The following is a 27,190-nucleotide window of genomic DNA, read 5'->3' as shown; positions in this document are numbered from 1 at the left end:
CTCATATTCCCAAGCTTGTTTAAGTTTCCAAATTTCAACAGCTCAGCCTGACCTGTGCAGCCTACAGGCTCTGCCAGAAGAGAGCAGAGACCAGCAAAGCCTCCAAAAAAAAATCTGCAATTTTAGGCAGTGAGAAAGGTCACTGAAGAAACAGAAGAGCGATGTCTCCACACATTGCTGAGGCAGTGATCGGAACAGCAGCTTTTAAGCCACAGATGCCTTGTTACCGCCACTGTAAGGCAGCACTTGAGTTCCAGTGATTTCTGCAGCCACGAACTGCACTCCTGTCTCATGGGTGGGATGAAAGATGACCTCGAGGTCATCAAAGAATATGTTGTTATTCATCTCGCTCAACCCAGCTACTGCATTTAAATAAGCTATTAAAATGCTCAGAATTAAAGGACTATCAGTGATTTGGTATCTTTACATAACAGTATACAAAGAAGCTCACGTGGTGAACGCCTCAACTGGTTGACGGCAAGGTTTACCTGCACCAAACTGCCCATTTGCTGACTCTGACAGTATTGAGAGTAATGTGAAAACATTAAATATAAGGTAAATGAGTAAGTAACTGGAAGATGATACCTCACAATAAATCTAAAGGAACTGGAAAAACAAATCAGGTCAATGACTTTCATGTCCTTCTCAAAACGGTTTTCTTACCAATATGACTAATAAAGATTACCCGGAACAAAAAATAATTTGTGTGTGAAAATAAAGGCAAACATACATACTTACAAAGCTAATAAGAGCCACATAAATCTCTGTTCACAACAAGTATGTATTTTTTAAATATGCCCGGCAGCTTTAGGCTAACACTTATGATACCTGAAGACAAAACCACGTGTTTCAACTATTCAAGACTGTTCATTCAGAGTTTGCTCGGAGCACAAATTAGCCCTTTGATGAACAGTGACAAACCAGCAGATGGTGCAACGTGTTAATAGTGTTTTCTCATTTCCAAAGCAAGGAGCCACGCACAAATCCAGCCCAACTTCAGCCTCCTGCTAGCTCCCCAGACAAGGCACCCCCAGGGTTGTCAGACCGGGCTGGGAACAACCACTGCCATCACCTGCTCCACTCACATCAGTGGCCCTGGGCTTTACCACAGCATTATGAGGAGTTCAATAAACACACAGATGCACGTGTTTTAACGAAGACCACCCTTCCTTCAGAACACAGTGCAATACTTTAGACATACTAAGAATGCATATATATGTGTGTATATATATATGTATATATATACACACACAGCTTTCTACTATCACCTTGTCATCTCTTGCTGGCCATACTGACAAGGTGCATGTTTGAAAACTACTTACAGGAAACATTTTGATAGAAGTTCATGCATATACTATCCAAAACTCAGCTAGCTACCTTGAGAAAATTTGCAACTCTCCCCTTCAATAAACCTGTGCTTCTGACAGCCTCCTCCTAAAAAACACTTCAGAACTATATTGCTAGATTACATGACCGTAATTTTGAGTTATTTATGCATTTGCAGGTTGCACATAGATGTAACCACTATGTCATTTCAGAAGAGTTGGGCGTTTCTTAAGTTCACGTTACATTCAGCTAATGTAACGCAGATGTTAAAAACAAGCCTAGGAAGGCTTTAATGCAGAAACTAGTTAGCTTACTGCATCTTGCATAGGTATCAGTGTAACTAATTAACAAGAATTAACTCTCAGCTTTTGTGCCTCCCCAGTTCCTGGGTGCAGCGCCTGGATGGGCACTGTGGGGGCTCCACATGAGGCTCCCTCAGAGTACAACGCAAAGTTTAGAAACCATCTCGTTTTGCTCATTAAAAGTTGAATCCATCTTGCTGTGAAGTCTGTGCTATGCTATTTTGGGGGGGGGGAGGATTGGAATTTTTAAAAAAGTGTTCCATTTCCTTTTTTTTCTTTTAACAGTTTCATAAGCATCATTTATAAATTACAAACATAAATGAAGTTACATCATCTTTACGTTTCTATACAGAAGTCTGACTACTCAAGGCTAAAAAAACCAGTGCAGCAGATCTCCAGAAAGAAGTCCTTCAGACCTCCCCTCTGAGTAGGCTGCAGCCAGAAATGTTACTTTTCTCTGCCAAAACCACCTGAGCAATCCCTATACAGCTTAACATACAAGTATTCAAAACATCACTTAACGGAAAAATAAAAAATAATAATAATCAACATTCCCTGCTTTTCACACACACAAAATCAAGAACCAGAATCTCACTCTAAAGGATCCCACTGCTTTATTCCCCTGGCTGTTACATTACCAAAGCCCCCCCCTCACATCACCTGAAACCAGATCTTCCAGAGTTTTAAAAATCTTCAGATTTCCTCCTAGCAGCAGGAATTCAAGTCTCCTACTTCCTAGCTCCAGCTTTAACATGTTTTCTTGCAATGCCAAACGAGTCAGCCCTTTTTCACTGATAAATAGGCAGCATTAATGAGCCCTACACACTGCACATGAGGGGGTTTGCTGGTGTGGTTTTGGTTTTATTTTTTAGGGATGGGGTGGCTTACTTAACTCCTTGCTTGCTTTAAGCATTGATCAGTCCTTTCCTAAGAACAGCCTGAGAACCACTACCGCATTTGCTGCGAGGTAATCGTAACATTTCTGCACACATTCAAATGACTCTAGGTTTAAAGACAGCGAGAAGCAACTATGTTTGTAGAAAGAAGTAAGGATTTTTGATAAATAATATAAGTTTTAAAATATTTAAACCTAAAGAAACTGAGCAAGACAGTTTAATTAAGAACCACAAGATTCAGCCATCAGCAAACAAAATCAGACAGACCAATAGCCTGTAAAAAACGGAGGGATGTCTGTGAAACACAAACCAGGAGAGTGCGGCTGGAAGAAACAAAACTGCTTTGGCAGCATGAACAGGCATGGAGGGCAACCTAGCCTCCACTATCCACCCTCTGGCCTGTCCCCAGAGTCTTTTGAGCCAACTTGTTGGGTTTGTGTCAAGGAGCTGAAAGAGTCTTATAGCAATATTTAAACTTTTGAGATTCACTTCAGTTCTGCATAAAGTCCGAGACCCTAATATGCCTAAAAATAAGAGTAGTCTTTTGCACTTTTGTACATTGCTCCTATTTCACTCTCAAAGATTCCATGGCACAAGGTTAAAGGAATAATTTTCACCTTTCCCTCAGCAACACTTACTGTATAGAAATGCACAAGAATTGCCTGTTTGGCTGTGCTGTGTAATTCAGGCCTAATCCACGCGAGAAAGCACTACAGGAGTTCAACAGGTGAGTTCTGCCAGCAGAGCTGACACAGTTACCCTAGTGGAAAGCACACGAAAAGCAAGGCTATCTGGATTTCCAAAACATACCTGTATATCACCTATGCATCAGTTTCCAGTCTTCTTTGCTACTTTTAACAGAGGTTTCCATGTGAATCAGGCCCATCCTCAAAAAACAGCAAGTTGTGGAATTTAAGACACTCGTACAAATGCTGCTACTTGCTTTATTGGTATTTCTGAGCAACCAACCATTTAGAAACACTTAAAAGCAGCTGGTGGACCTGGAAGAACTCAGAAACCAAGGAACAGCAGCAAGAGCCCTTACCAGAACTCCAGGTAATTTGAGTTTTATTTTGAATTTGTCAGTGTATGATTTAAAATTGTTGGGTTCCCAGAGGTTAAGCATTCTGCAAAAAATACAAGAATACACAGCAGGATTTGCACAGACTGTAAATGCCAAAACTATAAATCTTAAAAACCCATCATTTGTTTCTTCTCAGCCTTTGAGAATTAATGGGATTATTAAATGCAGTATATCAGGAACGAGAAGAGTTTAAGCCTTCATTAATTTATGAAACATCTGATTAAGCAGCATTGCCTGTGTCACTCCATGCAATGAAACTGCCTGTGCAGTCTTCCTAGAAATAGTTTTAACTCGAGGTTACTCTCATTCATGCAACATTGCTGCTTTTTAGGACATATTTTTAACATCAATGTATAAAACCAAGACAACAGCAGCCTAATAAGTCACTGTAGTTTGAAACAAACAAATAAACAAAAACCCTCAAGAAATGGGGAAGTTTTCCAACCTTACCATTAACGAAGAAAAGAATCCAAAGCCAAATGCAACTGCATCACCACCTACTGGGCAATGATCAATATGGTCTTAATGCTGGATCAGTCAAAAAAAAGTTGAAGGTGACATTTTGTGATGAAGACTATGACAGCCTCTAAGATGACGGATTATGATGTGCAATTTGAATCAGCATCAGCCAGTCATGACACAGGAATGCAGTCCAAAAAGGCATGGTATTTTGAAATGGCAATATCAGGAGTGAAATTAATGGCACTACCATGACTTGGCTCGCTCTCAACTCCAAAGCGCTTTGCAGGAACTGACTCCAATAATCAAAATGGAAGCAGCTGAGTAGCACCTGAAGCTGAGCACTGCACCATCAGCCCAAATGCAATGCATCTGGTGAAGCTTCAAGACTTGCCTATCCTCAGGAACCGTGCCAGGGCTTTGCAAACTTGTTTTCACAAGAACAGACAAAAGGAACATACACAGATATAAACCAAAATAGCCCTAGGCAAAGAAAACACAGAGTTATCTCATGGAGGCTTCCGAGGGCACCCTCTATAGCTACAAATGACTGAAAAAGGAAGGGAACTAATTTCCATTATCTGCTCTTTCCACTCTTCTATTAATGACAGATCTCTGAAGGGGGCCCTGTGGACAAGAGAATTTAAAAATTTCCTAAGCACCTATTGTAAGCACTGTGGGGAATATGCAGCCATCCCTCACAGTACCTTCACCCGTCATGAAAAGACAGAGATCTTGAGCATCTTTGAAAATACTGAGTTCAAAACCAGCGTGTTCTTAACTGAAGTGGTATCGGAAATGCAAAAATAACCACATGCTTCAGTGTCCTGGATCTTCAGTGGAAATCACCGACTGACAGAACAACCTTTATTGAAATACCTGTGACATATGAGGCGTTAGCACTTGACTGAAAAAATACCCCCAAAACATAAAAACAAAATCCCCAAATCCAGTAACAGAAGCACAATGGAAAAAAATAAAGTTTTGTTTGTTGCCAGATTTCTCATTTTAAAAAGAAAAAAAAAAAGGCAAGAGCATTCATTTGGGGGGCTTACTTCATGCGAGTTTTCTCCTTTTAAATGAAAACCCCACTGCCTGAGAAACACGGAAGGAGAAGTGAGCTTGCTTTTGTGACCTGCGTGGGCAGAGCAGAGGGAGAGATGGCTTCTTGCAGTACTGTTTGAATACTAATCACAATTAGGGGAAGATGAGTGCATCTTCACCCAGTGGGAAGATTCACAACAACTGCATACATGGTATGCGATTAGCAACTGTGAAATGCTGCATTTACTACAGTGCTCATTTTGGGAAATAAGAAAAAAAAGAACTATGTTAAATGTAAATGTGAATTAAAGTAACCAACAGAAGGAACTGCTTAGCTGGAATTTAAACATTACATTACTTTGAATGTAGCTTGCTGTATCCAAATCACATGTAGAAATTCAGAGGTGGGACTGTCGGTAACAGACTACTGAGAGCAGATTTGAGAGAGGCAGGATGGGGAGCACAGGTAGATGGTACATAAGACCTATACTGCTTAATTGGAAGTGGAATTTGCACTCAGAGTGAGCCATGAAAAATGGCTTTGCTATAAATAGGAGTCTACTGTATATTGCATGAACCGCACACCGCACTGAAATCCTGAAAGGAAGCAATTGCTGCTGTTTGAGCTTAAAACCATCTCAGGGAGAGACCCTAGGCTGTGCAGAGCTAAGGCAAGAGAGGGGAAAGAAAGATTAAGGGGCAGGTAGCATCAGCGATGCTGGTACTTGCTATACCCTTCTTATTCCCACTTTGGAAAGAGGCAGGGAGAGGCCATCTAAGCTCACGGAAAAAATTCTCAGGAGGGGAGGACATGCAGAAGCAGAAACCACAAGGAACAGGAAACAATAAAGATAGTACTGAAGAAAAGAAGCATTTCCAAATGAGCTTCTCACAGATTGCTGCTTAAATGTGATGTGTATAACAAGGATTTAACAATCTACTCCTTTCATCATAAGTCACTCAGCAATGTCCATATGAAAGATTTAATCAGTGCATTCACGTATATACAGAACATACTGGACTGAATGACACATATTACATTAAAAATACGTATCAAAGTTTCTCAGATGCTACAGGGCATGAAAATGCAATGGAGGTATCTGAAAGCAGGAAGTGAGACTACAGAACACCTCATTTTTCTAGGCAGGAAAACAAAACGATATTTGAAAGGAATCAAAGCTGTAGGAACAAAATGATTTCTGATCTAATTTAAAGGATTATCTAAAAACTTAATAATCTCTGCTTGTAATTAGATAAATGGCATACTCAGATTGATTAAGCTTGTCATTTACAGTAGGAGTACACATTCTTCTCCTATATAAAAACAAAGAAACAAGAATGCTCAACTGAAATATTCTTAAATTGCGAAATACCAGCAGGTCAAAGCTGAATGACCAATGGGTACATTGTTAACATATGGATACCATCGAAGTATTTTGGATTGGCCTGAAAAGTTGGTTTTGCACAGTACTGATTTATCTTTCTTAAATTTAAAAACAAACAAAGGAAGAAACAAAAAGCCCGTCCTTTTCCTGCCCCCATTTCTAGGTAGCTGTCTGCCTTTGTCATCCCAGAGAGGCACGTACAGCCAGGCTGGAAGCATGACTTGCCGTTACAGGTTGCTGCTTCAAGAAGATATTGCCATGCTGATCTCATTCATCAGTGTGCCTCGCTAATTTTGGTAAAGAGCAAGCAAGCAACTGTGGGAACAACAATAAATGAAGACCATCCATTTAACTGTCACCTTGACCGATTTCAGTTTCCACTTAACTGTTACAACCTCGAGTATTCTCATCTTCCCCAGGCACTTCCCCAGAAATGCAAATGCCGGATCCCTTGAGCTGCCTACAGGAGCCTGCCCATCCTCAGCAGCTTTGGAAGTGGCGAAAGAAGAAAAACAGCCGGCACATCGTGCCAGGTACAGATGCTGTTGTATACACAAATTATTATAAGCCATCAGGAAAGTATGTGTTATTTTCATCAGATTGTGAGAATAACCAGTAATATACTACAACAACTTTCAGGCTGGGCAGTTCACAGATTTGGTGCAGATGTACCCTTCTATCTCTTCCAACCATTCCATTCACACATGACCCTAGGCTGTTTCTTTAACCACCACTAAAAAGTCTCTAACAAAATCACCATGCAAACTTTGCAGATGTGTAAAAAGCATTATCCTTCTAGTTGAAAGTTCATACACACAGATCTAGCCCCAGAAATGATAGGTAACAAAGTGTTTCCCCTCCTTTGGGAAGAATTTTGTGAGTATTTTGTTGCATCTCAAAAGCCTTAAAGAATAGTAATAATAAAAAAAAAACACCATAATGCATTGAAAATGCTGAAACTAAGAAAAAAAATCATGAGTTATATCAACACTACTCAGTTGGAATGAGACAAGACAGTACATTAGGACACTGAAGACATTAACATAAGCCTAATGCCATTAATGGCTAAGAAAACCTGAGTTTTCAAAGTGAAGGATTGCTACTTCTATTAATAGGCAAGAGGCTGCATAAAACTTTAGGATCAGCAACCTGTACTGACTCACTCCTCTGCAAATTTTTAATTTATTGACAAAGGAAACAATTGCACAGGACTCCATACAAAGTAAAAGACATTTCCACTCACATCTGCTCTGGATGAGCACGATTCTTCAGCTTACTTGCCTGTGTTAGACAAAATGTCAATAGCTGCAATAATAAAAAGTTACTTTGGGAGCAATGCCTTATCTCTTGAGTACAGCAAAAGGAGTGATTCACAAGAGTGTAATAGCTTTGAAACAGTCACGAGGCCAGCCACTTATCCCAGACCTATCCCTTCAAAAACAACAACAAGAACTCCAAACCTCTTCCCCCTCCCCTTGCCAAAAATTCTAAAAATCATAAGCATAATATAGGCATTAAACAGTCTTGGAAGAATTAGAGTACATACCACAGAAAAAAAATAGAGCTGAAGGTAAATGTTATAAGGTTCCATTTGATTGGCTTTATATCATCAACACTGAAGTATGTTAATAATTTATGTTAATGTAAGGCATCAGAGCAAAATATTCTGCACCCCTTCTCTAAAAATACTTATGAAACATTATTACTATCCTTGCTATGAGAAGAAAACTGGGGTTTTGCTCATAAATTTAGTTGGCCTCCTAAAACATATTAAAGCAGCAGCTTTTCTACATTTATTTTATAAAATACTGGTCACTGAATGTGACTGATTAACTGTGAACAGAAAATTTGTATCAAGTGCATTGCAGATAAGAAAAAAAGCCATGTTATGTGCTTTTCCTTTCCCATAATGTCATACTTACTCCTAGATATTCTCAAGTGCTCAAAATCATTACAAATCATTGCATTTTCTTTCAAGGAATTTATGTATATTTAATGACATTTCTGTGCTAATAAATGAGCAGATGAGGAATCATGTTTTTAAGAAACAGCTGGAACTGCTCCAAAATCCTCTTCTGGAGACCACTAGACATTATGCTACTTCCTGTAACCCGCACTTTGCAAGAACTAATTTTCCTGGAATTTTATACAGCTTATTATTACATGTAGCACTCAAGACTCCTTTTTCCCCAACTCTTATGAGAAAATATGTCCAAATTCTTGCTTGCAATTGTGATAGAAACCCAGTAGGGATAATAAAGTTCTTTCTCCACTCCCACAAAGAACATTCCAGTTCCAAAATTCTTCAGAAGAGGGGAAGTAGGAGAAATGGACGAAGTACCAGCTGAAGAAACTGTTGGAAGGACCAAGTATAAAGCAGTGATTGCACAGCACTCCTCAGTCAAAAACCAACAACGGGCACATCACACTTTTCAACAGGGAGATGGGTACAACAATGAATGGTTTATTCTCTGAGCAAACCCACACAATTTGCGTAGCTCCGTGTTTTGGCCAGGTTATATAAAAAGGAAAATGTATTTATGCTTCTCCATGATTTTGAAAACTCTTGCCATTTCTGAAAAATTAGGTATCTGATATTTTAACTTTAATATTCTAAGTCTAATACCTAGAAGTCACTAGAGTACTCTTCAGTCAGCTGATCTGGGTCATAGCATAGACGTAAAAAAAACAAAACTCTTCCAGCCATGCACAAACAGGAGTACACACAGAAGCATGTATTATACATATGAGACAATAAACACTGAATTTCCTTTCCACTTCTCATATTAACACAGTCAGAGGATTCAAAGAAATGGCATTAGAAGGAGAATGTATTGCTCTATAACAAAGTGTGAACTCCACCACTTTCTCGTCATTTTCAAAACAAATTATGGAACAAAATCATTCAAATTAAGGGCAATTACCATCCTAGCTTCCAGCAGCTAAACAGAGCCAAATGCCAGGCAGCTCTCCTCACGATGTTCCTGTGGAGCGATAAAATGCATTCATCTGGACCAGCCTGCTTTTGGGTTTATTCACAAATTTTATTTCTTTCTCCCCCTCATCGTCCTCTGTATCCTCCTCCTCCAACATGATTCATCTTTGCATATTCTTCCCATTCCTACTGCCCTTCCCTTCTCTTCAAATCCTCACACAGCTCTCTTCAAGAAAATGAGAAAAAAATAAAGTATCGGATCCTTTTCTCAAGTTGCAGCTTCTTGACAAGGGCTTGAGGTCACAGCTAATAGAAACTAAGGACCTTCTTAAAAGCAAGTACACCAAGTCCGAATAAAACTCGGGACGTATGGCCAGTTCTAAAGACCTAAGTGATCTTCACCAATCCACTGTTTCAATATCCAATCTGATCAAAACTATGAAAAACCACTGCGGTAAAATGTCATACCACCCAATGATCCTAGCCCAAGACACCGAGGAGCTGTGCTGGTCTCTGCAGAGAGCAGTTCCAGGAGCTCTGATGCATGAGGCAGGCACCGATGGGATTTCTGTGTCCATACTGCCCGAGGTGCCAACAGAACAATGGCAACTCCCTGCATATCCCCTGCTGTAGAGCTAACCGAAGTATCAGTGCGTTCCCCTATTCCAGGAAGAAAAGTATGAGAACACAATTGGGGAAAATTCTAATTAGTAACAGTGATTTCCTTTTTATGTGGAGACATAAGAGTCTACCAGGTTTTTGGCAAAACAGTACTGAATGTGAAAGTTTTAACTAGCTGGTTACAGCCTATAATTCAGAAACTCCTCCTTCTATACAAATCAATACTTTCAAACAACGTTACTGGAGTTGGTGCTATAGTGCTCTGAAAACATGTTCAGTGGATTTCTGCAGAATTCATATATTATACTGTTAGTAAAGACACTTTTTTTTTTCCAACTGATGATATCTCAGAGGACATACCCTTAGCAAGCTTTGAATACATGGGTATTCTGAATAAATCTCTCAGAAATCTGACTGTAAAGTATAGGATACTAAATAAACCTTCCTTCCAAATATTAACATAAAGAGAAGCTTTTCTCAAACACATAATTTGCACTTCCATACGGATTCAGTGATCCAGAATCAGAAAAACGTCACTCGGCCACCTCTCTAAAATAACAGGAAAGCATTCATTAACTGGACTTACTATTAGCATGACACAGTTCATTAAGTATGCTACTGTCTTCATTGGTACAGGAAACTGTTTATAATTCTGCTGGACGTGCTCAAGCTTCCCTTTCACTAGGGCTGGAAATGAAAGAAACTTCCAGATAATGCAAGCCAAACATCTGGCACATTCAGAGAACACTTGCATGCTAATGATGGTGGGAGAAGTAATATCTCTCATCAGTTCATTTCATAACAATCATGTAGGTTGTGTGGCGAGATAGGAAGTACAGAAACCTTTTTTCTTTTATTTTTCCCCTCCCCATCGGGTGCTCAGATTTGTCTCACTGTCTGTGCGTATCTACTGACACCCCAGATGTCTGTGAACTAGAAAGACTACATCAGCACTGCCACTACTTACTAATTTTACATTCCCGCAGGTCTGCTGAAGGTAAGTTCCATTTCTCAGGGGTTATAGGTAAACTTTTGCCCCTGGAGTATGACGCCAATCCAAGACCATTTCCAATTGCACAAAGCAAGAGTTCAGCACTTGCTTGTGCTACCAACACTGCTTGGGCTTTGCACACAAGTGCACAGCTGTGGCAGAGACCCCGGCACCACCTGCCCCTCTGAAAGCCCTCAGCACTCTCCACAGTGCAACTGGTAATGGTGTGAAACCTGCTCAACCACCAGCACCCGGTGGGAGAGGTGTAACGGACCCTGGGACAGGACCTGCAGCTGGAGCTGTCCCAGGCAGTGCCCAGAACACACTACATCCCTGCTCCCTTCAGCGAGCTGGAGGCACAGAGGCAGCTCAAGAGGGTGCAGAGGGAGGCTGATGACACTGCTGGGAAGCACTGCCCATCAGGACAGGACCTAGCGGGGTTCACCTGACAGCGAGTATGACCTACTGCAGCCTCAGTACCGCCTTATTGCATTTAGGCTTGCAGCTATTGCTGCTGGGAATTCTGACCAGCTCCTCTTGTAGCACAAGATGACCCAGGACAGCCTCTAGCTCCTCTGGTGGCCTGGGGCAGGACACAGGCCTCGGGGCAGGACACAGGCCTCGCAGTGCCTGTGGCAACTGCCCAAGGTGCAGGCTGCAGAGCCATTTGCAGCAAGTCTCAGACTCCGCTGTGCCCGCCTCACCCAAGGGTGTTCACACAACAGCAGAAATACCAGCTAGGGTCAGGTTAATGCAATGCTACTCTCTGGCTTTATTTAACAGTGGGCCTAAAAATCACTTGCCAGTGAACAGTTTCATGTCATGCAGGGGGGCAAAGCTGGCTTTAGTTGTAAGTAGAGGTATCTGAAAAGTGACACCGCTGCGCTATACACCACATGGCAGTGTTTTTGCACTGAGCTAAGTCAATGTGAGCAGGTAAAAATAAGAGTTATGCCAGAATACCAGCTACAGGTCCATGCGCAGGATGGTTCGTGTTGTGTTCTCAAGTCCCTGATGTTGGTCCAAGGCCAAAACAGCAGTAGGCCTTGGATCAATCAATCATCTTTCCTCTGGAGAGCTCTGTAAACACTAGTGCCAGCCTTGAGCTATGTCTAGTGTGCAACTCATCAGCTGAAACAAGTGTAGTAATAACCATGGTCTACCACGGCTCATAAATTGCTATGTGGACTCCACTTTCCCGCTGATGCTGGGAAATCTGGGAGAGTCTAAGCTATTACATTTTAAATCACAGGGCCATAATTTCTTATCCCGCTCCCTGCCTCTAAGGGAATTGTTGCCTATGGTGTGTTCAACATTCAGCTAAGGCAGAATCATACCACAACAAAGACCAGGAGGCAAGGTTAAGAGAAAAGCACATTTTCTCCTCTTGTTTGCAGGTATGCTCGGGACAAGTGAGTACAGTAGATCTTTGGCTGCATCTCAAGCAGTATGTGTAGCATGAAGATTCATTTACAGAGGCAAAACTAAATCTCACCCTAGGCTCTTTAGAAAGCAAATTGGACACTGCATGGGTCTGATGTGGTCACAACAGTACAAATTAAACAAGCATCCAAGGGTACAGAAGCAGACTGAGGCATTCACGTCTCACTTCCACTGAGACCCACAGGCCACTTTGAATCAAGCCAGCCCAAAGTCCACTGTATCTGAAAAACAGAGGGCTGTCAATCCAACCACATCACTTCACCAGCATACTGTCATCCTTGTACCCCCTCATGCATAAGTTTGGTGTGAAGTACACTGCACAGAGCACCTCACCTGTCCAGGCCACACAACACTAACCACTTGGGCAAGTAGCAGCTCTTATGTTTTGTTCAGGACAGATAAATCTTTCACAGCCATGCACAGACGGCCAGGCAAGGATGAATAAATTCAACATGGCACTGGATGTCTGCTAGCTGTACTCCAGACCCACCTTAGGAAGAGTCGACACCACCACAACTGATAGCTTGGTGGCCGCTTCACCTTGCATTTGGTTCTTCAGTACAGAAACAGAGAGATGATTTTGTCTGGTGTATTTCCTGTGAGGTTCATGACTTCAGCTAGACTGTAATTTGCCCGGTTTTGTGACTGTAGACCAGAAATGATAAGCTATCCAACATGCTGGTTACTCAGAAAGAGCAGCCCTGAACAGTTTTCTAATCTATTTACAAATAATCTGGGCCAAGCTGGTGTGGTGAGCTTATCAGGCAGCAGTGATTTCAAAGGTGCAGCACTACATTCTCTGATCAGGATGCTCCAAAGCATGCAGAAAATTGAACGTAAGACACAGAAGCAGTGGTGAATACAGAGTTATTCTCAATACACAATATTACTAAAGTAGCAGCTGCTTGGTAGGCAGGGAGGCCGAGCAGGGAACTTCTAAAACAGTCACCAAAGGATCAAGTGTGCTAGAAAGTCATTACGAAACTGTTAAAGGGAGGATACAGTGTGAAAGTACATCACCGAATTAAAATCAAGTGTCACTTATTTATGAACCAAGTATGTAAATTTATGGACCAAGAACAGCTCTGTATCCCATCATCAGCTTCTGACCTATTGTATGAAACAGCAGCTGTTTTACTTGGCTGTTCCTGCTCTGTGAGTGCTGTGATTATGACCGTATTCAAGGTGGGACTTCTCCAATTTTTTACCATCTGCTAACTTGTAATCAAAGCCTGCTTTCCCAGGACCAGCAGTGTAACAGGTCCAGAATGCATCGTCACAGCTCAAAAACATGGAAGCACTTTGCAGTGACATTAGAAGAGCAGTAAAAACAACAGCAACAATCCTCCCTGCAATGTTCCAAGCTCTTCTTCCGCAAGCCCAAAGAAATGCAACAGCTGGGACTGTCAGGTGTGCACAGCTTATAGACTGTGTCTAGACCAGGAACTTTCACTTCAGCTACCTAAATTCTCCTTCTGAAACCTAGAAGCATCCTGACCCGCAGATGCAAATTGTAACAGAACAAATTTGTGAAAATGAATCATCGAAAATCAGATCTCCAAATAATCGTGTACAATTTGTCACAATCCTGGTCTACTCCTTCCTCACTCCTTTGGTCTAATACAATGTAAATGCTTAAAAAAAATGCAAAATTAATCTCATTTATAATTTTATCTGTGTTGGTATGCTGGGATGGAGAAGAGTACTACCAAGCAATAGTAGTTTTGTGGAAATGCAAAAGGAGTCTTACCATCTCAAATGTCACATGGAAAGTAGATTGAACTTACAGAATCACAGAATCATCTAGGTTGGAAGAGACCTCCAAGATCACCTAGCCCAACCTCCGACCCAACACTAACAAGTCCTCCACTAAACCATATCCCTAAGCTCTACATCTAAACGTCTTTTCAAGACCTCCAGGGATGGTGACTCCACCACCTCCCTGGGCAGCCCATTCCAATGCCTAACAACCCTTTCGGTAAAGAAGTTCTTCCTAATATCCAGCCTAAACCTTCCCTGGCGCAACTTTAGCCCATTCCACCTCACCCTGTCACCAGGCACGTGGGAGAATCGACCAACCCCTACCTCACTACAGCCACCTTTAGGGTACCTATAGAGAGTGATAAGGTCGCCCCTGAGCCTCCTCTTCTCCAGGCTGAACAATCCCAGCTCCCTCAGCCGCTCCTCGTAAGACTTGTTCTCCAGACCCCTCACCAGCTTTGTCGCCCTTCTCTGGACACGCTCGAGCACCTCCATGTCCTTCTTGTAGCGAGGGGCCCAAAACTGAACACAGTACTCGAGGTGCGGCCTCACCACAGCCGAGTACAGGGGGACAATCACTTCCCTAGACCTGCTGGCCACACTGCTTCTTATACAAGCCAGGATGCTGTTGGCCTTCTTGGCCACCTGAGCACACTGCTGGCTCATATTCAGCTGCCTATCAACCAGTACTCCCAGGTCCTTCTCTGCCAGGCAGCTTTCCAGCCACTCATCTCCCAGCCTGTAGCGCTGCTTGGGGTTGTTGTGCCTCAGGTGCAGGACCCAGCACCTGGCCTTATTGAACCTCATACAGTTGACCTCAGCCCATCGGTCCAGCTTATCCAGATCCTCCTGCAGAGCCTTCCTACCCTCGAGCAGATCGACACACGCACCTAACTTGGTGTCATCTGCAAACTTACTGAGGGTGCACTCAATCCCCTCATCCAGATCATCGATAAAGATTTATTAAAGAGGACCGGCCCCAGTACCGAGCCCTGGGGGACTCCACTAGTGACCGGCCTCCAACTGGATTTGACTCCATTCACCACAACTCTTTGGGCCCGGCTACCCAGCCAGTTTCTAACCCAACAAAGCGTACACCAGTCCAAGCCACAAGCAGCCAGTTTCTTCAGGAGAATGCTGTGGGAAATGGTGTCAAAAGTCTTACTGAAGTCAAGGTAGATCACATCCACAGCCTTCCCCTCATCCACCAAGTGCGTCACTTTGTCATAGAAGGAGATCAGGCTCGTCAAGCAGGACCTGCCTTTCATAAACCCATGCTGACTGGGCATGATCACCTGCTTGCCCTGCAAGTGCCGCGTGATGACTCTCAAGATAATCTGCTCCATCACCACAGTTCCACAGCCAAACCACCAGTGGTATTCAAAAAGTAAACAATTTCAGGAAAGAAAGAAAAAAAAAAGATGGCTGAATTTTACTTCAAAAAAAAGGTATAAGACATTAAACTGCTATAAAAGTTCAGGAGACATTAAGTGCTTTTTAATAGAGCTTACAATTCTTTCTGTATTTCGTGATACTAAGGTTTTCTTCCTGAAAGCTTGGAATTCGTTCTAGATTTTTGCACTGAAACCTTGCAGATATTTCTCTGTGAAACCAACAGTTAATGTCTACTCTGCAAGAACTTGCTGGCAATTTAGCTGATGGTCTACTCAGCTAAGTGGAACTTGCATTAAATCAAGCGGGGCACCACCAAAACAAGGACTGGAGTGCAGACATACAGACTGCACTGAACGGCTGGAGATTGTACAGTAGCTAACATAAATATATGCATGTTATATATGTGTAGATATATATATATATGGAGAGAATATACACTCAGGTACAAGCACAACAATAACATGGTTCTAAAACTGTGCAATCTGAAAGGACTAAAGCAGGATCTGAAGCTTAGAAATACCTAGAAATACGGGCCTTCAGACCCGACTGTGAATTATTTCAAACAACAAGCTCCAGGCTCAATTACACCTGCAAAACAGAGGAAGCCCTGGTGCAACCACCTAGCTTGATCTTATTATTTCTCCAGACATGAGCATAGTGGATATTCTCTAAAGGCTTTCCAATTTGAGAAAGAGATACAAAGCCAGAAGTGCCCCATATGGCAACTTCAATATTAGTTTTGGTCACAGTCACTCTGGGAAGAGACGATCCAGTCAAATAGTATTTGACTGCAGTAATGCCATAAACCTTGAAGCACCACGTAGATCGCTGTAGCGTTCTTAGAGAAGTAGGGACTATCAGAAAGTGTGCCACCATTGGAGATTTCAATTTTCCAGATACAAAGAGCAAAGAATACTGACGGCAGTGTAATTTGTGTACTCTCACACGCAATTGATTCAGTGGATAACCTTTATATCTGTAAGAAAAAAGGTTAATTCATACTCAATTTTCAGAGAATTCACTCACAGTAAACTGCATTTGAATGGTAATAAACTGATTAAATAAAATGGAAGAACAAAAGAAAACAGATTTGTAATTAAGGCTTATCAGCATTTGTTCTGAAAAAAAGTAAAAAAGAAAGAAATTAAGAGAACTAACTTGAAAAATCAACTGAATTGAGGAGCTCAGCTATCAGAATATGAAGAATATGTCCAAACACAATGTTTTCCTGCTTTTGATAGCTTTATAAAATTTCTTCAGTATTACAGGTATGGAAAGATCAGGAAAATAACACCTTAGGCTCCCATGCAGGACATTTTTGACCTTATTGTTAGTAAGGGTTTTAATTAATATTTTTACTATGGCATGGAAGGAAGGAGATAAACAGTGTAAGAAAAAAAAGTAAGATACACAAGGGGAAAAAAGAGGAAATCATCATAAAGTGGAATTAAAAACTTTAGGAGCCACTAAAGAGTCGAACCCCTGGTTTTGAAATAAATGGCACACAAAATTGAACACTGCTAAGACATTTCTTTTAACTGGGATACCGCATACAATTAAAGAGTAGGAAATAAATTATTCATGTTTTAAGTAAAAGAAGATTTTTCTACAACCCTATAAAACTCACTTCAGTGGCACAGAGACCAAGTATTCTTCCCTTCCAATCTCCTTCCAGAGACTTGAAAGCATTGCAAAATGTGACCAAATTTAATATGGGTTTAACAAAAGATAGCTTGTGACAGACTAACCTAAGAGATTACTTCATCAGATAACATTCTCCAAAAGCTGTAGATCTCATTAATTGGGATTTTAGCAGAGCATTCAGCAGTGTCACATGGGAAACTGTTAGCTAAGCTGCAACCAGCACAGCAATTTTGAGATGGGCGAGCATCTGGCTCAAGGGGACACAACAGCAGAAGTCCCTAAAACTTAAGTGATTATTAGAGAGTCATAAGAATCACTCTTGGAACTGATCTTATTAAACATTTCCCCTAATAGCTCTGTCGCTAGCATTAAGAATAGGCTGATAACACACAATACAACAGGGATACAGATATTGGAAGAGAGGACATGGGTATTACACAGAAATAACTAGAAGCTCTGAAGAAATGAAGCAGTAACAGGACAAAGTTCAGTAAAGCACAGCACAAGGTCACGTACCCAAGGGCTACAAGAGGTTTCCTGGTATGCTGTGTGCTTCCCGGTGAAAACTGCAGAGGAGGACAACTAGCAAGTTATAGTTAATTGCAACATCATTATAACAAATAATAAATGCGATCTAGGTGTAAAAAAGCAAATGTGACCCTTGGACCCAGAATGTATTTCCAACATAAACGAGAAAGCAACAGTATCACAGAACAAAACACCAATGATGTGTCCAAATGAATGTAATGCACAATTTTCTTCATTATACAGAAGAAAGCAGAGTTTGAGATGAAAGACATCCCCAAAAATAAAAAAAAAGATAGGCAAGACACCGGCAAAAAAAGATTTTTGGCACAACAAACGGTCAAGACTGTGTTTGCCCTGGAAATGAGCAGAAGGGTCTGAGTGCCAGGAGCTCCAGGGTTCTAAGGGAGCACCAGGGACAGAAGAACAAAAAAACAGCCATCCCTTTGTTTTTAAGAGGGGGCTGAATATGTATTCCGGTGATGGTATGATGCTGTGGCTGCAGTAGCAAGAACCACAGCTGAAGATATGGATGGCCCTTTCCATTCTTAAGCTCCTATTACGTATTTGAAATAATGAACTTACATCCAATTTGTAGCCAAAACCGGTCATCACATCTCAGCCTTTAAAGTTTAATATCAGTATTAAACTACAAAATGTCCTTCACAAGCCCACTCTTAATGAAAGTTTGTTCTTCTCTCTTTTTGTTTTCTTTTTCTTGAAGATACTTCTTGCAGATAATGGACTTTCATAGAAGACAAAGTTACAAAGTAGCTTAAAAAGCAGAAATGAAGTTTAACATTGGACATCTCAAACCAAAGGCTGCAGCACACAAGGAGTTAATTCTCACTTAATACCTTTAACCCTTACAACAATTTAGCTACGGAGTAAGTAAAGACCAGAATCCAGCCCGGCCACTTCATCTTACTTTTAAGCCTAACAGCTGTAATTGGTTTTGTCTTGTTATTTACAAGTATTCAAGAGCAAGTGTTTCTTTAGCATAAAGACCTGTCTGCTATTCCCAACACAAAGATGTTATCAGACAATCCCACACACCAGTAAATCAGTGAACTCATACACAAAAAAAAAAAGAAAAAGAAAAACAAAGCAAAACAGAACAAAAATGCCTTTAACAGCCCTCCCCACCTTTCCAAAGAACATTAAAACCTTCGCACCACAATTTTACAGTCGACTGCTTTTCTGGCAAAGCTATTACACCTGAGCAAATATGACACAAGGTGACAATACAATTATTCCACCAGTGATTTAACACAAGCAGGTAACTATAAAGAAGCGATCAAGCCCCAAACTTCTTTACAGTCTGTGTATTCACTGTCCAAGTGTAAGGTGTGAAACACAGCATCTGGGGCTAACTTTCTTGCCTCAGCAGCTCATTACAACAGCTGAGAGAGGAGCACTTCATCGTTAAGCAGAGCAGCACTCTCATTAAATTGCACTCTTATTTCATAGGGTTGTAACTGCAAAGCCATGTGGATTATGTTCCTGCAACCTGAGTACTCACACCATAGATAAAATGCATCAAATAACCCCTTGCTAGCCTAACCACCACCAGGACAAGAATACCTAAAGCGATAGCTACGTTCAGGTAAGAGTAACTGGGAATTCATATACACAGTCTCAAACTCCCTAAAGCAAGACTCAGTCCTGTAAAAGCCCACAGTGCATTAATATTAATATCATTAATTATTTACTCTATCCCCTACACTATTAGCTTACCAGCTCCACCAATTAGAGGACTTTATAAGAAGGAATGAAATGTGGACCTAGAGTTAACCTTACACAGTAACATGCTATCCTCTTGTAACAACAGAGCACTTCAAATAAAGGCTTTCTTCTTGCGTATGAAATATGTGTGTGCACATATGCACTCAAATCCATTTTGTCCTCAAGAAGTGACATCAGAAGTATAATAAAGTTAAATTATTCATATTAAATGGGATGCAATAATCATTAGAAATTACCTTTTTTTTTTTTTTTTTTTTTTAATTAAAGCACATCCTTAGATTGATAGCACTATTGCAGTGAGCACCATGCAAGGAAAATGCAGAAATCCAAGAAGAATAATTAGCAAAATAATACTAAGCAGTCCACGTAAGCAACACACCAGGAGTCAGGAAAAGAATTGCTATGCAGCAAGAAAAGTTAAATATGAAGGGTACTCAAGTTATAATTGAATAACGTCGTTGTAAAGATACACATGGAAGGTTAACTCTGGTATCAGAAAGAGGAGATGGAGGGGAGAAAGGGTAATGGACAGTACCAGCAGCACTGTTGCTGTTTTACCAAGTTTAGAAGCATATCAACAAACTAGCCATGTACAAGGCTGGGAGTTTACTAAGCCCTAACTCTACAAACCGCAAAATTTTGCCAAAATGCTACTTGGTATGTTAGGCTGTTAGACAAGAGGTTCCCTCAAAATAAATTCCTCAGAGGACAAAAAGAAGAGTTGTGCAAGCTATACGTTGCAGCAAGCGTTAAACACCAGCACAAATAATTGAAAAACAAATGTTGAAACCTTTTCTATTTCACTGTGGGGAACCACGCTGATGTGAGAGAGGGACTGAAGTTTCACAGAGGACATTCTGCCTAAACCAAAAAGGCTGCTTTTGGCACTGATTCTGGCACTACAATAAAATGAGGAGTTCATGGTGACAGGTTTCCTAAAAATGTTGATTCGGGGTAAATTTGCTACTGACAACTCCAAGAGAAAGGCAAAGCAGGGAAAAATGCAGTTTTCCTGACTTGATGCTACAAAGTTTGCCTGGCTGGGCTATGCAGCAAGTTTCCCTGCCCAGTCTATACGCAGGCACCTTGCACACAACCTCCCCTCGCCGCTGCCTGCCCCCAAAACAAACCCAAGACAGCACGGAGCGACGCCGATCCCTGCTCAACACGCGCCAAAGGAACAGCACGGAGAAAAATACCTTTGCATGTCAGACCAAGGGGCATGCTGCTGCCGCTCCGCATCCCTGCGTCCGTCCCAGGCTCTCAGACAGCAGCTGCAAGGGATGCGCCTGCCCCTCTGCCTGCTGCTCCGCTCGGCGCTTGTCCTGCGGAGAGTGGGGCTGGGGGCTCCTGGGGATGCTCCAGCCCCCAAGGCCGGATCTGGATCCCCGCGAGTAGCGGTGCCAGGTGCTTTCTGCTCCACGTCCAAGCTGCCTGTGCTGGCGGCGCTCTGCCGGCGCCTTCTCTCAGCACAGCGGCGTACGCTTGTTTATGATACCAGCTGACGGGAGAGGAGTAATCTCCTTAAAGCCCTTCTCAGCACAGTAGTGCTGCTCGTTGAGTCCACAGCACCTGAAATAAGGGTGCTCGATGCGAGACGGGAGCGTCGCCTGACAAATCTCTCAGACATTTAGTTACCTTTATTGTATTTGAAAAGCATTCACTGAAACTCCCATTTCAAAAAGCCTGTGCAGAATCACAATGTGAATGAAGTGAGACTGCACAGGAATCTCATCAAGTTTATTAAAAGTTGAATGATTAATAAGAACAGGTGGGATTTCACACTGAGCACCACCCTCTCCAGGGCTTATATCTGTAGCAAGTCCAGTAAGCCCTGCCTGAGTTTGGGTTTAGCTTTAAACATCTATGCTTCAGCCTGAGCAAGGGAGGTGTAATTAGCAACCCTGCTGTGAGATGGAGAAAAACCTGCAATGACAGCAGGATGGGCACCACAGAAATGGAACCTGTCTGGGAATGAAAACTAGTGGTTGTCCTCTCAGAGGTTTTCGGGGCCAAATTGAATTAACTTCAGAGGTCCTGGAACCATTTCCTACTCTAACGCTGTCCCTGTTACGAACATTTATTTTTTAAAAAATATGAAAAAAATCCCATAGCACTTTGGTTATTTGAAAGCCTATGCTGGGACTAAAATCATTCATTAGCTCTTTTTAAAAAATATACAGAACCCTCTTGCACAACTGCCTAAAAATTTTGCTTCTTACACACAAACACAGTAAGTATCACTCAGTAAGACTTAAGTGATTTTAATTTCCTTCAAAAGAAACCCACAAAACTTTATGAGACAAATTAGAAAAAAAATAAAACACAACTATTTTCTTTGTCCTGTAAGAGCAAGATTATCACTGATACCTGTGCACTGAAAATTTCTAAAATTTTAAGATATACATAAATAAAAAACAGAATTGAGAAACACTTTATGTAGTAAAATATGGGGCAGTTACTCTTTTCCAGTAAGGGTGTGTGCATTTACCTTGCTCTGCTACCTATTTGCTTTCCTTTTCCCTGTGAGGCACACCTGTCTGTAGTACAAGCCACAAGCACCTCATTCTCCAAGCACTAAGCACAGCTCCTGTTAGAGCACAGGGTCTTCGGGCCAGCTTTCTGCTTTCCCCTCACCATAAGAATTCCTACAGGTGGAAAGGATGATCCAGGAGAAACTGCCACGGAGAAAGAGAAAAGACTTCCTGCTCAGCGTGGACGTATACAATAAATATTTAATATGCTACAACAATATTATTGTTGTTAGTTTCATATTTTCTTGGAATATGATCAGAAGGAACTAATTCACCTTATGGTCTGGAATACTTGAGAGCTTTACATAAGCAAAATATTTTGGAAGTGTGAAAATCAGGCATAAGTAATGATGGTTGGCTTATTAAAAGGTACTCATTAATTTCTTTACCTTCTGAGAGGATCCTACACATCACCAATGATGCTGGCGTTCAAATGTTCTAAAGAGGCCCAAGGTCACCATTTCGCAGAGGATATTCCCTGCAATAAATTGATGAGAATGCCCAGTGCCTTCTTGAAATGTATTTACCCAGTTACAGTCCAACATAGAAAAGATAAAAACACATTATTGCAGACCCAGAAGGGTAGTTTTTGCACTCAGGGACAGGCTGCCTGTGAAATAAAGTCTGCTTTGCTAAAAAGGAAGAGCTCTAGTCCCATTAAAGAGCCGTGTTTGTTCCTCACCAACCTCCTCCCCACCTATGGCTTCCGAGAGGGTGTACCTGTACACCCAACTCACCGCTGGCCCAGACAGACAGACCTTCTGACATGCTGCAACACTGCTGCTCAGCTCTGATTCTGCCCGGTTACACACAGGTACAGCAAGGTCTTCCATCAGTCTTTTAAAATATATATTCGTATAAAGTTACTTTCCATCTTCTAGCTATTTTAAACACCTCGTATGACATGAAGATCATTGGAAATAATGGAATGAGTCCTCCCAAATCACAGTTCTGGGCATATGAAGGAGAGGCAGGTGATTGGGATCAGTCAGCCTGGATTTACCAAAGCTCAGTCATGCCTGACCGACCTGACTGCCTTCTGTGATAAAATGTCTGGCTTTGCGGATGAGGGGACAGCAGCTGTCATTTCCCTTGACTTTCACAAAGTTTTCAGTGCTGTCTTCCACCACACTTGTGTCCAAGTCAGGATGGCATGGTCTGAGTGGGTGAACAACTGAAAAAATGGATGGCTTAAACAACTGGTTGAATGGTGGGGCTCCGACTTGGCAGGAGAGACAACGGGCCTCAGCTGAGACCAGCCAGGTTTGGACAAGACTTACGGACTGCCTTCTCCTCAAAAGGCCAGGAGGGTTGTGCAGCAGGCTGCCAGCAAGGCCATGCAGCTCCTCTTCTCTGAGGGCTTTGGGCCTGGCTGGACAAAGCCCCAGGCAACCTGTTCTGAGCATGAAGATAGGCCAGAGACCCCTGGAAGTCCCTCCCGATGTAAAATTTCCATCATTCTTGGTATTGTCTAGAATTTACATACTTGCACAAACAGGCAGTGGTTTCTTTTGTTACTTGGCAGCTGCTAAATACAGTTGGGAGCTAGTAATCTGGAAAGAAAGAAATGTTGGTAGATCAAGTCCGAAAGTTACCAACATAGATATTTCCAGCTAAAAGCAAGGCCACAGCCACACAAAGCACTTTAAAATACTCATGGATTTAAGATTTTGAGTAGATTAGTTGAGGCAAAGGAAACCACTTACAGCCTTCAACTGTATAGGTGTCCATAGGTCTTGGAAGACAGCAGTATAAGGAAAGTGTTGTAATTACACCGGGCAAAATACAGAATCATTTTGGCTATAACCTGCTGCAACATCTCTACTATCTTCCCGAGAAGAGGAAAGTTTGCAGTTCTGGAAGGCAGAAAATATTGCTGGACACTCAGTAACTGATCTGGGGGAGGGGAAGGCCAATGAAAAATTGTTCCTGGCTTCATTCTTCTATTTTCTATTTAGTTGGTTTGGGCCCCAAGTAAAATATTTGCCTATGTTATAAATTCCTGGAAAAAGGAGTTTATAATAAAATGCTGACAGACTCTTAACTACAGTAATCCAGTAGCAGGACCATTATAACGCGCCAGCGGGCGTTCAGACAAGGCCATCCTTCTTTGTGACCAGCTCCGGGAGAAGAGGTTTTAAGGAATGGGTGGTGAGAAAACTGAACACCATTTGCACAGCTGCACATCACAAAAGCACTGACTGATTCTGCTCCTGCCTTTTTCAGTACTTTTGTCACCAAGAGGCAAGGTGTAAAGAAACACAATCACAGCATAGGGGAAGGCTGGAGCGTGTTCTGCAGAGACCTGTAATCTGCCCATCTGTTCACAGGGAGGGATTACACCAAATCCCACTGAGCTTTCATATTCACAAACCCAGGAGGAGCAGTAATTGGTTTACTAAAGTTTGTTAGTCATAATTTCATCACAAAATCCTCTCAAGGCAAGTTCATTTACAGTATTAATTTTTTCTCCCTTTTCAACGGCTCATTTGTTCCATAGCACTATAAATATTATGTGAATGAAAATCACAGGAAATGGCTATTCTGCACTTCAGTGCTTTATTATAAGATATGCTTCGCAAAAAAAATAAATAAATCATGAAGCTAACGGTATCCACATTTACATAGCTCCTTTCAGAAGGCATATCTAGGACTCTTTCTAGAGCACCAAATTACCAACCTGCAGAACTGACTATATGCAAACAATCCGAAATATTCCATATGCAGCTGTGAAGACTGCCATAAACATTTATATTCGTGCTGGTTCATCTGTGCTGGGATTAACTGAGTGAGAAAAGCTGGCCAAGGACACCTATTTAAAGACCCGGCAGGTTTAAGTAGATGGAACCAGCGCGGTAACTTCTCATCTAAAGTACAGTGCGGCTAATGACTGCACAACCTGCAATGCCTTCTGCAAAGGTAACATCCTGCACACATGGCATGCCAGGGAAGTTGTGTTTGATGTGCAAGGAGCCCTTTTGGTGCAGGTCCTCAGCACAATTTCAGAAAGCTATCAGGACTCTGCTAAAACATGTCGGGGCTGTGCACAGGCAGGGTACGCATGCTTGCGGCCTGGTAGGGACAAGGCCCTGCTGTGAACTGCTGCGGCAGAGCGGGAGGAGGAGTCCCATGTGTGACATGGCAGCACCTGAAGGGAAACAAGATTTCAGGGAAATACGTGGGATTTGCAATGCCTAAAGCAACAGTGCAGACTTGAAAATCTCCTCATGTGCTCGGTAGCTGGTGAAAGAGCACAGGTGATACTGCACTTTGATCTTAAAATCACCCTGCTGTCTGAAGCTCCATCTCGATGCAGACCAAGAACTTAGTCCCACCAAGGCTGACAAACTCAATACTTTCCAGCTTAAGCCAAGTGAAATCCAGACAATGAGGCCCTGGAGGTAACAGCTTCCTTAAAAATCACCTCCCACGGCCTTCACAAGGTGGCAGTTATGGCTTTCTAGAAACACCCTGAGCCAGGACGGAGAGGCCTTTCATTCTCCTCATGGGAAATGAGACCCAACACATCCTCCAGGGCCAGAAGAAAACAAGAATGTACCATTCCTGTTTTGCAGGAAAATGCTTTAAGCACCAGGATATTTAAAATTCTCGTAGACATCCCTCACCTTTGCTGCTGAATCTCTGCCAGCAAAGCAGGTTTTACCAGGCTGCAGAGACAGATTAAGAGAGAACTCCTCGCTCTCCTGGTGATCAGGCTGTTTAATGTAAAACACAGAGAAAGTCCCAGGACCGAAACTCCTTCCGCTGGCATAGTTCACACAGAAAATGTGAGCTCTGCTAAACACTTGGAAGAAAGAGGATAAAAATCTGTTCCCAAAGCAGCAACCCAGTGGTGGGCCCAAAGCTCTCCTTGCAACACCCCTGAGGATGCTCGTCCTGCCTGGTGTTGCTGTGCTGTGATGCCCTGACAGCATAGCAAAGAGACCCAGGGTGGAGGTTTGGAAGGTGAGGCATGGTGCCACACTAGCATGTGCCTACAAGCCTCATGCAGGATTCAGGCTGGGATCCAGGGATCTCAGAAAAAGAGAAGGTTTTCTTAAAATTCACGTCATATTCCAAAGGGGCAGAGGAACGTAGACAATATCACAAAAACACACACACACGTACATAAATGCACACCTATAAAAACAACTATGGTTGTATATATATATATATATATATATATATAAATTGCCTAGTAAATGCACACGTTTTAGGTGTAAGAGTTTTGCACCCCTTTTGTCCCCTTTAAGCCTACCCAAGTTCAGAGCACCAAGGAATGCCAAGCACTGAAAACACGACAGAGCCAAAGTGCTGAAGTCGCAGTCAAACCATAACTAGGAATTATGATTATAATTCTCCCTCTTCTTTCTCTCCAAATGGCTGTATAAGGTGTGCCCGAAAAGCTCTCCTTGGTAACACAGCAGCGACAATCCACTGCAACATCCAAATCCCATGGTCTTGCCCTAGAAGCCTCTCTGCAGTTCCGAAGGCTTTGCACTTCTATTACTTTGTAAACAAGAAGGCAAAAAATACCAGCTGCTAGGGCAGTATTGTCCTGTAAACACCGAAGCATGAAATCAACAGCTTCGCAAGCACACACTGCTACTACCACAACAATTAGGATGTGAGCAGCTAACCACAGATAAGGACTGGTTTACTGCTGTCCTGCTCAAACCCCACTTGTTTGGGATTGCGTTCTGCTTCCTTCTCGCCAGGAGAGCAGCAGGCAGCAGAGGAAACAAGATTTGCCCATCCTTGAGCAGTAACAGGACAGACAACTGCATCAAAATGAAATGCCCTTTGTAGAAAAGCACTATCTTATATTCAAACACCAATTTTTGTGAAAGATCCTACATCTCCTCAGCTAGTAATTTTAGAAAAGCTGTAATCTTTCTGGGATATTTCCCTAATAGCACCAGCAATAACCCAAAAATTGAAGTAGGACTTTACGCACATTTGTTTCTCTGTTTGGTATCTTCTCCCATACCCTGCTCACTGTTTCCAACTGCCACGCTCACTGCATTCAATTGATTGTCTGCTTTTCACTACCTGAAAATTTATTCTTCAAGTAGTTATTCTTAATACACCACTCATGC

The 27,190-nt window shown here is 42.0% G+C and overlaps 1 protein-coding gene across 27 annotated transcripts in view; it reads right to left on the bottom strand.

The window, feature by feature from the left end:
* Window positions 1-27,190, bottom strand: part of PCDH15 (protocadherin related 15) — a 535,558-nt gene that overhangs the window by 387,458 nt on the left and 120,910 nt on the right. The window contains exon 1 of one of the 27 annotated variants that reach the window (XM_083844294.1): window positions 20,757-25,746. The exons of 24 other annotated variants lie outside the window; for them this stretch is intronic. The gene's annotated coding sequence lies outside the window, so the exon portion shown is untranslated. Of the gene's footprint in view, window positions 1-2,288; window positions 4,036-4,058; window positions 14,808-20,756; window positions 25,747-27,190 lie in introns of those variants that run through there. 2 more of the 27 variants (XM_083844292.1, XM_083844296.1) reach the window with 2 other exon arrangements.

Source organism: Anser anser (genome assembly GCF_964211835.1).
Source record: "Anser anser genome assembly, chromosome: 7".
In the NCBI taxonomy this organism is placed as follows: domain Eukaryota; kingdom Metazoa; phylum Chordata; class Aves; order Anseriformes; family Anatidae; genus Anser; species Anser anser.
Note: the sequence above shows the minus strand (reverse complement) of the source record. Positions and strands in the feature narration are given on the sequence as shown.